The following is a 13,011-nucleotide window of genomic DNA, read 5'->3' on the forward strand; positions in this document are numbered from 1 at the left end:
GTGTGTGCTAGCACACTTTCCTGTGCTCGTCCCTGTGATGATGTGTGTGCTAGCACACTTTCCTGTGCTCGTCCCTGTGATGATGTGTGTGCTAGCACACTTTCCTGTGCTCGTCCCTGTGATGATGTGTGTGCTAGCACACTTTCCTGTGCTCGTCCCTGTGATGATGTGTGTGCTAGCAAACTTTCCTGTGCTCGTCCCTGTGATGATGTGTGTGCTAGCACACTTTCCTGTGCTCGTCCCTGTGATGATGTATGTGCTAGCAAACTTTCCTGTGCTCGTCCCTGTGATGATGTGTGTGCTAGCACACTTTCCTGTGCTCGTCCCTGTGATGATGTATGTGCTAGCAAACTTTCCTGTGCTCGTCCCTGTGATGATGTATGTGCTAGCAAACTTTCCTGTGCTCGTCCCTGTGATGATGTATGTGCTAGCAAACTTTCCTGTGCTCGTCCCTGTGATGATGTATGTGCTAGCACACTTTCCTGTGCTCGTCCCTGTGATGATGTGTGTGCTAGCACACTTTCCTGTGCTCGTCCCTGTGATGATGTATGTGCTAGCAAACTTTCCTGTGCTCGTCCCTGTGATGATGTATGTGCTAGCAAACTTTCCTGTGCTCGTCCCTGTGATGATGTATGTGCTAGCAAACTTTCCTGTGCTCGTCCCTGTGATGATGTATGTGCTAGCACATGTGTAAATCAAGCATAAGTGTGTATTTTACAACCGTGTTATTTTCTCATTACTCAGAAGTAACACAAGTGCGGCTGGGAAACTATACAATGTTATAATTTCAGGTGAGTATTAATTTCAACATACGTGTGGTATAGTGTATACCTGTAAGTCTGTCCTGTGTATAACACAAAGCAAGTTAGTCTAGAATTTAATTAAGATGAAATACTGTCATTAGTATTGTTGTTTGTGGGAAATATTATTTTAGTGTAGCACCTCTGTGGTGGCAGAGTGGAGGTAGTGTGGGGGTGGTGTTGTGTGGGGGTGGTGTTGTGTGGGGGTGGTGTTGTGTGGGGATGGTGTGGTGTGGGGGTGGTGTTGTGTGTGGGTGGTGTTGTGTGGGGATGGTGTTGTGTGGGGGTGGTGTTGTGTGGGGGTGGTGTTGTGTGGGGGTGGTGTTGTGTGGGGATGGTGTTGTGTGGGGGTGGTGTTGTGTGGGGATGGTGTGGTGTGGGGGTGGTGTTGTGTGGGGGTGGTGTTGTGTGGGGGTGGTGTTGTGTGGGGATGGTGTTGTGTGGGGGTGGTGTTGTGTGGGGTTGGTGTTGTGTGGGGGTGGTGTTGTGTGGGGGTGGTGTTGTGTGGGGGTGGTGTGGTGTGGGGGTGGTGTTGTGTGGGGGTGGTGTTGTGTGGGGGTGGTGTTGTGTGGGGATGGTGTTGTGTGGGGATGGTGTGGTGTGGGGGTGGTGTTGTGTGGGGGTGGTGTTGTGTGGGGATGGTGTTGTGTGGGGGTGGTGTTGTGTGGGGGTGGTGTTGTGTGGGGGTGGTGTTGTGTGGGGATGGTGTTGTGTGGGGGTGGTGTTGTGTGGGGATGGTGTGGTGTGGGGGTGGTGTTGTGTGGGGGTGGTGTTGTGTGGGGATGGTGTTGTGTGGGGGTGGTGTTGTGTGGGGGTGGTGTTGTGTGGGGGTGGTGTTGTGTGGGGGTGGTGTTGTGTGGGGGTGGTGTTGTGTGGGGGTGGTGTTGTGTGGGGATGGTGTGGTGTGGGGGTGGTGTTGGGTGGTGGTGGTGTTGTGTGGGGGTGGTGTTGTGTGGGGGTGGTGTTGTGTGGGGGTGGTGTTGTGTGGGGATGGTGTGGTGTGGGGGTGGTGTGGTGTGGGGATGGTGTGGTGTGGGGGTGGTGTGGTGTGGGGGTGGTGTTGTGTGGGGATGGTGTTGTGTGGGGATGGTGTTGTGTGGGGGTGGTGTTGTGTGGGGGTGGTGTTGTGTGGGGGTGGGGTTGTGTGGGGCTGGTGTTGTGTGGGGATGGTGTGGTGTGGGGGTGGTGTTGTGTGGGGATGGTGTGGTGTGGGGGTGGTGTTGTGTGGGGTGGTGTTGTGTGGGGATGGTGTGGTGTGGGGGTGGTGTTGTGTGGGGATGGTGTGGTGTGGGGGTGGTGTTGTGTGGGGTTGGTGTGGTGTGGGGATGGTGTGGTGTGGGGGTGGTGTTGTGTGGGGATGGTGTGGTGTGGGGATGGTGTGGTGTGGGGGTGGTGTTGTGTGGGGATGGTGTGGTGTGGGGTTGGTGTGGTGTGGGGGTGGTGTTGTGTGGGGATGGTGTGGTGTGGGGATGGTGTAGTGTGGGGGTGGTGAAGTGTGGGGGTGGTCTGGTGTTGGGGTGGTGAGGTGTTGGGGTGGTGAGGTGTTGGGGTGGTGAGGTGTGGGGGTGGTGAGGTGTGGGGGTGGTGAGGTGTGGGGGTGGTGAGGTGTGGGGGTGGTGAGGTGTGGGGGTGGTGAGGTGTGGGGGTGGTGAGGTGTTGGGGTGGTGTGTGGGGGTGGTGAGGTGTGGGGGTGGTGTGTGGTGGTGGTGAGGTGTGGGGGTGGTGAGGTGTGGGGGTGGTGAGGTGTGGGGGTGGTGTGGTGTGGGGATGGTGTGGTTTGGGGGTGGTGTAGTGTGGGGATGGTGTGGTGTGGGGGTGGTGTGGTTTGGGGATGGTGTGGTGTGGGGGTGGTGTAGTGTGGGGGTGGTGTGGTGTTGGGGTGGTGTGGTGTGGGGATGGTGTTGTGTGGGGATGGTGTTGTGTGGGGATGGTGTTGTGTGGGGATGGTGTGGTGTGGGGGTGGTGTGGTGTGGGGATGGTGTGGTGTGGGGGTGGTGTGGTGTGGGGATGGTGTGGTGTGGGGATAGTGTGGTATAGGGATGGTGTGGTGTGAGGATGGTGTGGTGTGGGGATGGTGTGGTGTGGGGATGGTGTGGTGTGGGGATGGTGTGGTGTGGGGATGGTGTGGTGTGGGGATGGTGTGGTGTGGGGATGGTGTTGTGTGGGGATGGTGTGGTGTGGGGGTGGTGTGGTGTGAGGATGGTGTGGTATAGGGATGGTGTGGTGTGAGGATGGTGTGGTGTGGGGATGGTGTGGTGTGGGGATGGTGTGGTGTGGGGATGGTGTGGTGTGGGGATGGTGTTGTGTGAGGATGGTGTGGTGTGGGGATGGTGTGGTGTGGGGATGGTGTGGTGTGGGGATAGTGTGGTGTGGGGATGGTGTGGTGTGGGGATGGTGTGGTGTGGGGATGGTGTGGTGTAGGGATGGTGTGGTGTGGGGGTGGTGTTGTGTGGGAATGGTGTGGTGTGGGGGTGGTGTGGTGTGGGGATGGTGTGGTGTGGGGATGGTGTGGTGTGGGGATGGTGTGGTGTGGGGATAGTGTGGTGTGGGGATGGTGTGGTGTGGGGATGGTGTGGTGTGGGGATGGTGTGGTGTAGGGATGGTGTGGTGTGGGGGTGGTGTTGTGTGGGAATGGTGTGGTGTGGGGGGTGGTGTGGTGTGGGGATGGTGTGGTGTGGGGGTGGTGTTGTGTGGGGATGGTGTGGTGTGGGGGTGGTGTTGTGTGGGAATGGTGTGGTGTGGGGATGGTGTGGTGTGGGGGTGGTGTTGTGTGGGAATGGTGTGGTGTGGGGATGGTGTGGTGTGGGGATGGTGTGGTGTGGGGATGGTGTTGTGTGAGGATGGTGTGGTGTGGGGATGGTGTGGTGTGGGGATGGTGTGGTGTGGGGATGGTGTGGTGTGGGGATGGTGTGGTGTGGGGGTGGTGTTGTGTGGGGATGGTGTGGTGTGGGGGTGGTGTGGTGTGGGGATGGTGTGGTGTGGGGATAGTGTGGTGTGGGGATGGTGTGGTGTGGGGATGGTGTGGTGTTTGGATGGTGTGGTGTGGGGATGGTGTGGTGTAGGGATGGTGTGGTGTGGGGATGGTGTGGTGTGGGGATGGTGTGGTGTGGGGATGGTGTGGTGTGGGGATAGTGTGGTGTGGGGATGGTGTGGTGTGGGGATGGTGTGGTGTGGGGATGGTGTGGTGTAGGGATGGTGTGGTGTGGGGGTGGTGTGGTGTGGGGATGGTGTTGTGTGGGGATGGTGTGGTGTGGGGATGGTGTTGTGTGGGGATGGTGTTGTGTGGGGATGGTGTGGTGTGGGGATGGTGTGGTGTGGGGGTGGTGTTGTGTGAGGATGGTGTGTTGTGGGGATGGTGTGGTGTGGGGATGGTGTGGTGTGGGGATGGTGTGGTGTGGGGATGGTGTGGTGTGGGGATTGTGTGGTGTGGGGATGGTGTGGTGTGGGGATGGTGTGGTGTGGGGATGGTGTGGTGTGGGGATGGTGTTGTGTGAGGATGGTGTGGTGTGGGGATGGTGTTGTGTGGGGATGGTGTGGTGTGGGGATGGTGTGGTGTGGGGATGGTGTGGTGTGGGGATGGTGTGGTGTGGGGATGGTGTGGTGTGGGGATGGTGTGGTGTGGGGATGGTGTGGTGTGGGGATGGTGTTGTGTGAGGATGGTGTGGTGTGGGGATGGTGTGGTGTGGGGATGGTGTGGTGTGGGGATGGTGTGGTGTGGGGATGGTGTGGTGTGGGGATGGTGTGGTGTGGGGATGGTGTGGTGTGGGGATGGTGTGGTGTGGGGATGGTGTGGTGTGGGGATGGTGTTGTGTGAGGATGGTGTGGTGTGGGGATGGTGTTTTGTGGGGATGGTGTGGTGTGGGGATGGTGTTGTGTGGGGATGGTGTTGTGTGAGGATGGTGTGGTGTGGGGATGGTGTGGAGTGGGGATGGTGTGGTGTGGGGATGGTGTGGTGTGGGGATGGTGTGGTGTGGGGATGGTGTGGTGTGGGGATGGTGTGGTGTGGGGATGGTGTGGTGTGGGGATGGTGTGGTGTGGGGATGGTGTTGTGTGGGGATGGTGTGGTGTGGGGATGGTGTTGTGTGGGGATGGTGTGGTGTGGGGATGGTGTTGTGTGGGGATGGTGTTGTGTGGGGATGGTGTGGTGTGGGGATGGTGTGGTGTGGGGATGGTGTTGTGTGGGGATGGTGTGGTGCGGGGATGGTGTTGTGTGAGGATGGTGTGGTGTGGGGATGGTTTTGTGTGGGGATGGTGTGGTGTGGGGATGGTGTTGTGTGGGGATGGTGTTGTGTGGGGATGGTGTGGTGTGGGGTTGGTGTGGTGTTGGGATGGTGTGGTGTGGGGATGGTGTTGTGTGGGGATGGTGTGGTGTGGGGATGGTGTGGTATGGGGGTGGTGTGGTGTGGGGATGGTGTGGTGTGGGGATAGTGTGGTGTGGGGATGGTGTGGTGTGGGTATGGTGTGGTGTGGGGTTGGTGTGGTGTGGGGTTGGTGTGGTGTGGGGATGGTGTGGTGTGGGGATGGTGTGGTGTGGGGATGGTGTGGTGTGGGGATGGTGTGGTGTGGGGATGGTGTGGTGTGGGGATGGTGTGGTGTGGGGAGAGTGAGGTGTGGGAAGGGTGATATGCCACCCATGCTTAGTGTGGGGAGGTTATTGGTAGGGGTCCTGTGAACGCAACCACCGCCACAATAACAATAGCTACCATCCCACCACCACCACCACCACCACCACCACCACCACCACCACCACCACCACCACCACCACCACCACCACCACCACCACCACCACCACCACCAAAAACAACAACGACAAAAACTGTCTGATCAGTGCACACCACACATGTACCTTCACACAAATCATTCAACACACACACACACACACACACACACATACACACACACACACACACACACACACACACACACACACACACACACACACACACACACACACACACAGTGTTCACTACCATTAAGATTTAATTATCAAAACCTGCATAGCGTTAACTTGTGTCCGCTACATAAACAGACGTAATATCTACAAATACAGCAACAACTACAGTCAAACTTTCTAGTGAACATAACAGAAACTTTGTTGCATTAACCGTTCATACGTCAGGCGTAAGGGACGGTCCGGATAAAAGAAGCTACTGCATATAATGTTCAATTATGATTTGCCTGTTCGAAGCAAATCTTTGAGCCGCGCCCCTGACGCTGTGTTCTGTTGACTGGACGAAGATGAGTGTTGCAAGTGGAGCTTGTTGTGTAGTGGAGTCTGGAGTGGAGTAGAGTTCGCAGGGGGAGTGGAGATCGCAGGGGGAGTGGAGATCGCAGGGAGAGTGGGGATCGCAGGGAGAGTGGGGATCCCAGAGAGAGTGGGGATCCCAGGGAGAGTGGGGATCCCAGAGAGAGTGGGGATCCCAGAGAGAGCGGGGATCCCAGGGAGAGTGGGGATCCCAGAGAGAGTGGGGATCCCAGGGGGATTGGGGATCCCTGGGAGAGTGGGGATCCCAGAGAGAGTGGGGATCCCTGGGAGAGTGGGGATCCCAGAGAGAGTGGGGATCCCAGAGAGAGTGGGGATCCCAGGGAGAGTGGGGATCCCAGGGAGAGTGGGGATCCCTGGGAGAGTGGGGATCCCAGAGAGAGTGGGGATCCCAGGGAGAGTGGGGATCCCAGAGAGAGTGGGGATCCCAGGGAGAGTGGGGATCCCAGAGAGAGTGGGGATCCCAGGGAGAGTGGGGATCCCAGAGAGAGTGGGGATCCCAGGGAGAGTGGGGATCCCAGGGAGAGTGGGGATCCCAGAGAGAGTGGGGATCCCAGGGAGAGTGGGGATCCCAGAGAGAGTGGGGATCCCAGGGAGAGTGGGGATCCCAGAGAGAGTGGGGATCCCAGGGAGAGTGGGGATCCCAGAGAGAGTGGGGATCCCAGGGAGAGTGGGGATCCCAGGGAGAGTGGGGATCCCAGGGAGAGTGGGGATCCCAGGGAGAGTGGGGATCCCAGGGAGAGTGGGGATCCCAGGGAGAGTGGGGATCCCAGGGAGAGTGGGGATCCCAGGGAGAGTGGGGATCCCAGGGAGAGTGGGGATCCCAGGGAGAGTATGGATCACCATACTGTTCTTCACCATACTGTATACCTATTGCCACAGTCTTATGGAAATTATTGCATCTGGGAAAAAATCACTGAAAACAATTGGGAAGAAACAACAAATCAAAATTTCAATTAAATTTACGAATTTTGTAAATCAAAAAATAACAGAATTTTCACACAGCTTGCAGGACCCCCCGCTGATGGACGGATATTATTTTTTCTATATATTTTTTATCAATGTGAATTGGGAATAAATTGGCAAGAAATGGCCATGTGTTATTTGACCAGCTTGTCGCGGCTATTTTCCAAAATCCTGATGAGCCAAATGATGTGGAATGGGGAATTAAAATCTGACAGTTGTCTTTTTCCTTTCCATTTTTTCTCGTCACGAAATGAGTGAGACTATCTATCTGGAGATGTGAAGGGGATCTCTATCTCTAGCTCTTTTCTCTATCTCTCCTGGGCATGTGAGGACTTCTCTCTCTCTCTCTCTCTTTACAGATACAAAGAACTTCCTGTTTCTGTCTTCATGAGATGTGAACAACTCTGCATGATTCTCTGCTATGGATATAAGAACTTATCTCCTTATTTCTCTGAGGTGTGTTAGTTAGTTTTAGTTTAATATGTTTATTATGCACCCCATACCCATCCTGTGGGCGGTAGTCAAAAGATTACAGACGTACATAATTGGTCCAGGGACTGGACTCCAAAGTTTTCATAGCTGAGCAAGTTACAGAGGTAATGAACTCACAATGTCTGAGGTGTGACGAGGAGATATCTCTGTCTCACTGTCAAGTTGTGGCGAGGGACAACAAGGGACGTCCTCCAGCAGTGATAGCAAACTTTCATATTTGTGTTGTACTGGGAACAGATGTCCATTCTCCTTCCTTTTGTTACCAGAGTATCGGGGAAGATTTGTAGACAAAGGGATGTGTGAATTTAAGAAGGAGGAGGAGGAAGACGAGGAGGAAAAAGACGTCAGAGGAAATGGATGATCAGGAAGAGGAAGAGGAGGGGTAACGGGGGGAGAACCAGTTAAGTCAGTAAGTGTAAAAATCACACTGAAAGTTAATGGAATGAGATGGGTGACAGCAGTCGAAGTTCTGAACTCAGAGTCACGTTCATTCACCTTCCTCCAACGAGAACTGGTAGAACGCTAATTGTACGGAGGATCGAGCCTTCAACAGTCACAGGCAAGAAGAGGTATGCCTAGCATGCCTCCTAGTTAGCAGGTAGACGCTTCTTTATGATAAGGTAAGATGTAAGATAAGTTAGCTCTCAATAAGTTAAATATTCAGATTTTTTTTCTGTCAGCTGTCCGAAATTTCATGTTTACATAATTTTTTTGATCTCACCGGCCGTTTCTCTCCATCACTGTGTTGCCAGAGACGTGCAAGTTAAAAACTGCAACGTTAACATCCGTCCTTCAGAGTACAGGCACTACTTCCCACCACCACCACCACCCGTCCTTCAGAGTACAGGCACTACTTCCCACCACCACCCGTCCTTCAGAGTACAGGCACTGTACTTCCCACCACCACCACCACCCGTCTTCAGAGTACAGGCACTGTACTTCCCACCACCACCACCACCACCCGTCTTCAGAGTACAGGCACTGTACTTCCCACCACCACCACCACCACCCGTCTTCAGAGTACAGGCACTGTACTTCCCACCACCACCACCACCACCCGTCTTCAGAGTACAGGCACTGTACTTCCCACCACCACCACCACCACCCGTCTTCAGAGTACAGGCACTGTACTTCCCACCACCACCACCACCACCCGTCTTCAGAGTACAGGCACTGTACTTCCCACCACCACCACCACCACCCGTCTTCAGAGTACAGGCACTGTACTTCCCACCACCACCACCACCACCCGTCTTCAGAGTACAGGCACTGTACTTCCCACCACCACCACCACCACCCGTCTTCAGAGTACAGGCACTGTACTTCCCACCACCAACACCACCACCCGTCTTCAGAGTACAGGCACTGTACTTCCCACCACCACCACCACCACCCGTCTTCAGAGTACAGGCACTGTACTTCCCACCACCACCACCCGTCTTCAGAGTACAGGCACTGTACTTCCCACCACCACCACCACCACCCGTCTTCAGAGTACAGGCACTGTACTTCCCACCACCACCACCACCACCCGTCTTCAGAGTACAGGCACTGTACTTCCCACCACCACCACCACCACCCGTCTTCAGAGTACAGGCACTGTACTTCCCACCACCACCACCACCACCCGTCTTCAGAGTACAGGCACTGTACTTCCCACCACCACCACCACCACCCGTCTTCAGAGTACAGGCACTGTACTTCCCACCAGCACCACCACCACCCGTCTTCAGAGTACAGGCACTGTACTTCCCACCACCACCACCACCACCCGTCTTCAGAGTACAGGCACTGTACTTCCCACCACCACCACCACCCGTCTTCAGAGTACAGGCACTGTACTTCCCACCACCACCACCACCACCCGTCTTCAGAGTACAGGCACTGTACTTCCCACCACCACCACCACCACCCGTCTTCAGAGTACAGGCACTGTACTTCCCACCACCACCACCACCACCCGTCTTCAGAGTACAGGCACTGTACTTCCCACCACCACCACCACCACCCGTCTTCAGAGTACAGGCACTGTACTTCCCACCACCACCACCACCACCCGTCTTCAGAGTACAGGCACTGTACTTCCCACCACCACCACCACCACCCGTCTTCAGAGTACAGGCACTGTACTTCCCACCAGCACCACCACCACCCGTCTTCAGAGTACAGGCACTGTACTTCCCACCACCACCACCACCACCCGTCTTCAGAGTACAGGCACTGTACTTCCCACCACCACCACCACCACCCGTCTTCAGAGTACAGGCACTGTACTTCCCACCACCACCACCACCACCCGTCTTCAGAGTACAGGCACTGTACTTCCCACCACCACCACCACCACCCGTCTTCAGAGTACAGGCACTGTACTTCCCACCACCACCACCACCCGTCTTCAGAGTACAGGTACTGTATTCTCACCTCCAGGACTCGAGTCCGACTAACAGGTTTCCCTGAAATCCTTCATAAATATCATCCATTGATTATTATAGCTATATAATTGTGATGAATTATAATCATATAACGGTGAATAATTATACACTTCCAGCTGTGAATTTAGATATTCTTTGATGTTAAATTATATGCATAATAACATAACAAAAATTTAATCGATTCTCAGGAGACGAAATTTTAGGAGTGTCTATCTGCACCTCTTATTTATCAGTACCTCTTATCTATCAGTACCTCTTATCTATCAGTACCTCTTATCTATCAGTACTTCTTATCTATCAGTACCTCTTATCTATCAGTACCTCTTATCTATCAGTACCTCTTATCTATCAGTACCTCTTATCTATCAGTACCTCTTATCTATCAGTACCTCTTATCTATCAGTACCTCTTATCTATCCGCACCTCTGTTTTGACCTGACCTTCTATGTATCGTTTATCCGTATATGCAGAGAGTTATCTATCTATTGCATGTTTATTTATCTATTGCATGTTTATCTATCTATTGCATGTTTATCTACCTCCAGTTTCTGTCTATCGAGTCTGTGTGTACAGACAAAGGAAGACAGAAGTTACAGTGTAAGTATTAATTGGGACGACGTTTCGCCCTGTGTGTGTGTGTTTGTGTGTGTGTTTGTGTGTGTGTGTGTGTGTGTGTGTGTGTGTGTGTGTGTGTGTGTGTGTGTGTGTGTGTGTGTGTGTGTGCATTTTACTGTCGTACATGAAGGTACAAGAGGAGACATGCACATCTCGAGTACTTACAGCCTGAATGACCACGAAATCAAGCAGGAAGCCTTGCCTGTGACACTGCTGTAGGAGAAATGTAGTCATACAAATAAGTTATAGGGTAAATCAGTTATACATCTAAGTTATTAGTAGAACTCGATCATAAGGATCAGTTATACCTGAGGTCGTTCCTTCCCTCTTCCATCGTTTATTTTATTTTCCCCCGTATTTCTCCTTTATTCCCTACGTCTGCAAGCGTAAACGAGCAGGAGAGAATAACACGTTAATTACCCTGACGCTTAATGACACGGTAATTATACTAGTGTTTAATGAAACTTGATAATTCGTTACGAGAAGAGCAACAAACTGAAGCTAAAGTTTAGAAGAGTTTACCATTACCGGTGTATGTTCTCACCTAATTGTAGTTGCAGGGGTCGAGACTCAGCTCCTGGCCCCTCGTCTTCACCGATCGCTACTAGGTCCTTTCTCTCCCTGCTCCATGAGCTTTGTCATACCTCGTCTTAAAGCTGTGTATGGTTCCTGCCTCCACTACATCACATGCTAGGCTATTCCACTTCCTGGCGACTCTATGACTGAAGAAATACTTCCTAACATCCCTGTGACTCATCTGAGTCTTCAGCTTCCAAGTGTGACTCTTTGTTTCTGTGTCCCATCTCTGGAACACCCTGTCTCTGTCCACCTTGTCTATTCCACGCAGTATTTTGTATGTCGTAATCATGTGTCCCCTGACCCTCCTGTCCTCCAGTGTCGTCAGACCCATTTCCCTTAACCTTTCATCGTAGGACATTCCCCTCAGCTCTGGACCTAGCCTTGTTGCAAACCTTTGCACTTTCTCTAATTTCTTGACGTGCTTGACCAGGTGTGGGTTCCAAACTGGTGCTGCATACTCCAGTATGGACGTGATGTACACGGTGAACAGTGTCTTGAACGATTCCTTACTAAGGTATCGGAATGTTATTCTCAGGTTTGCCAGGCGCCCTTATGCTGCAGCAGTTATCTGGTTAATGTGTGCTTCTGGCGATGTACTCGGTGTTATACTCACCCCAAGATCTTTCTCCTTGAGCGAGGTTTGCAGTCTTTGGCCACCTAGCCTATACTCTATCTGCGGTCTTCTTTGCCCTTCACCGATCTTCATGACTTTGCATTTGGCTGTGTTAAATTCGAGAAACCAGTTGCTGGACCAGGTGTCCATCCTGTCCAGGTCTCTTTGTAGTCCTGCCTGATCCTCATCTGATTTAATTCTCCTCATTAACTTCACATCGTCTGCGAACAGGGACACTTCTGAGTCTATCCCTTCCATCATGTCATTTACATATACCAAAAACAGCAATGGTCCTAGGACCGACCCCTGTGGGATCCCGCTCGTCGCAGGTACCCACTGTGATACCTCATCCCGTACTATGACTCGTTGTTGCCTCCCTGTTAGGTATTCTCTGATCCACACACACACACACACACACACACACACACACACACACACACACACACACACACACACACACACACACACACACACACACAACACGATGCTCATATATTAAAAAAAAAATTCCTGCACGGGACAGCATCAATGTTTTTCAGAGGAAGACTTGGTAATAAAGCACTGTAGCTCCTCTCTTTATTATTAAATCCGTCTGTTTTTACTATGAATATTACGCCTGAATGTCATGATACTTTGTGACCTTGATATTATTATTATTATTATTATTATTATTATTATTATTATTATTATTATTATTATTATTATTATTATTGTTATTATTATTATTAGTAGTAGTAGTAGTAGTAGTAGCAGTAGTAGTAGTAGTAGTAGTAATAGTAGTAATAATTGTAACAGTATTAACAATAATGGAATTAGTGGTAGTGGAAATAGTAATAGTAATAACAGTACTAGTTCTGTTAGAACTACTAGTAGTAGAAATAATAATAGAGCAATAGTAGTAGTAGTAGTAGTAGTAGAGTCACGTGTTTGAGTTCCTTTAGACTAAAGTGTAAACTTCACCCTTCTCCCTACGTAAACTCGACCACATCTCCAGCAGGGAATGCTGTAGATCCGCGGGTCCTTCCTTACAGGCAGTGGTTTGCAGGTCATGGAGAGTGTACCAAGGATGGTCAGCCAGGCTAGTAGTCGTTAGGACACAAGTGCAACTTGTCGGTACTGTATACCACTTTAATATACATTCAGGCTAGTAGTCAGGCTAGTAGCCACTGGAGTGCATTATCTGCGTACCTCTGAGGGAGTTAGAAGTGCATCAGGCATAAGCTGCGGGAAATGAGGCTGTCATCTCCCGAC

Source organism: Cherax quadricarinatus, chromosome 25, assembly GCF_038502225.1.
Source record: "Cherax quadricarinatus isolate ZL_2023a chromosome 25, ASM3850222v1, whole genome shotgun sequence".
NCBI classification, from domain to species: domain Eukaryota; kingdom Metazoa; phylum Arthropoda; class Malacostraca; order Decapoda; family Parastacidae; genus Cherax; species Cherax quadricarinatus.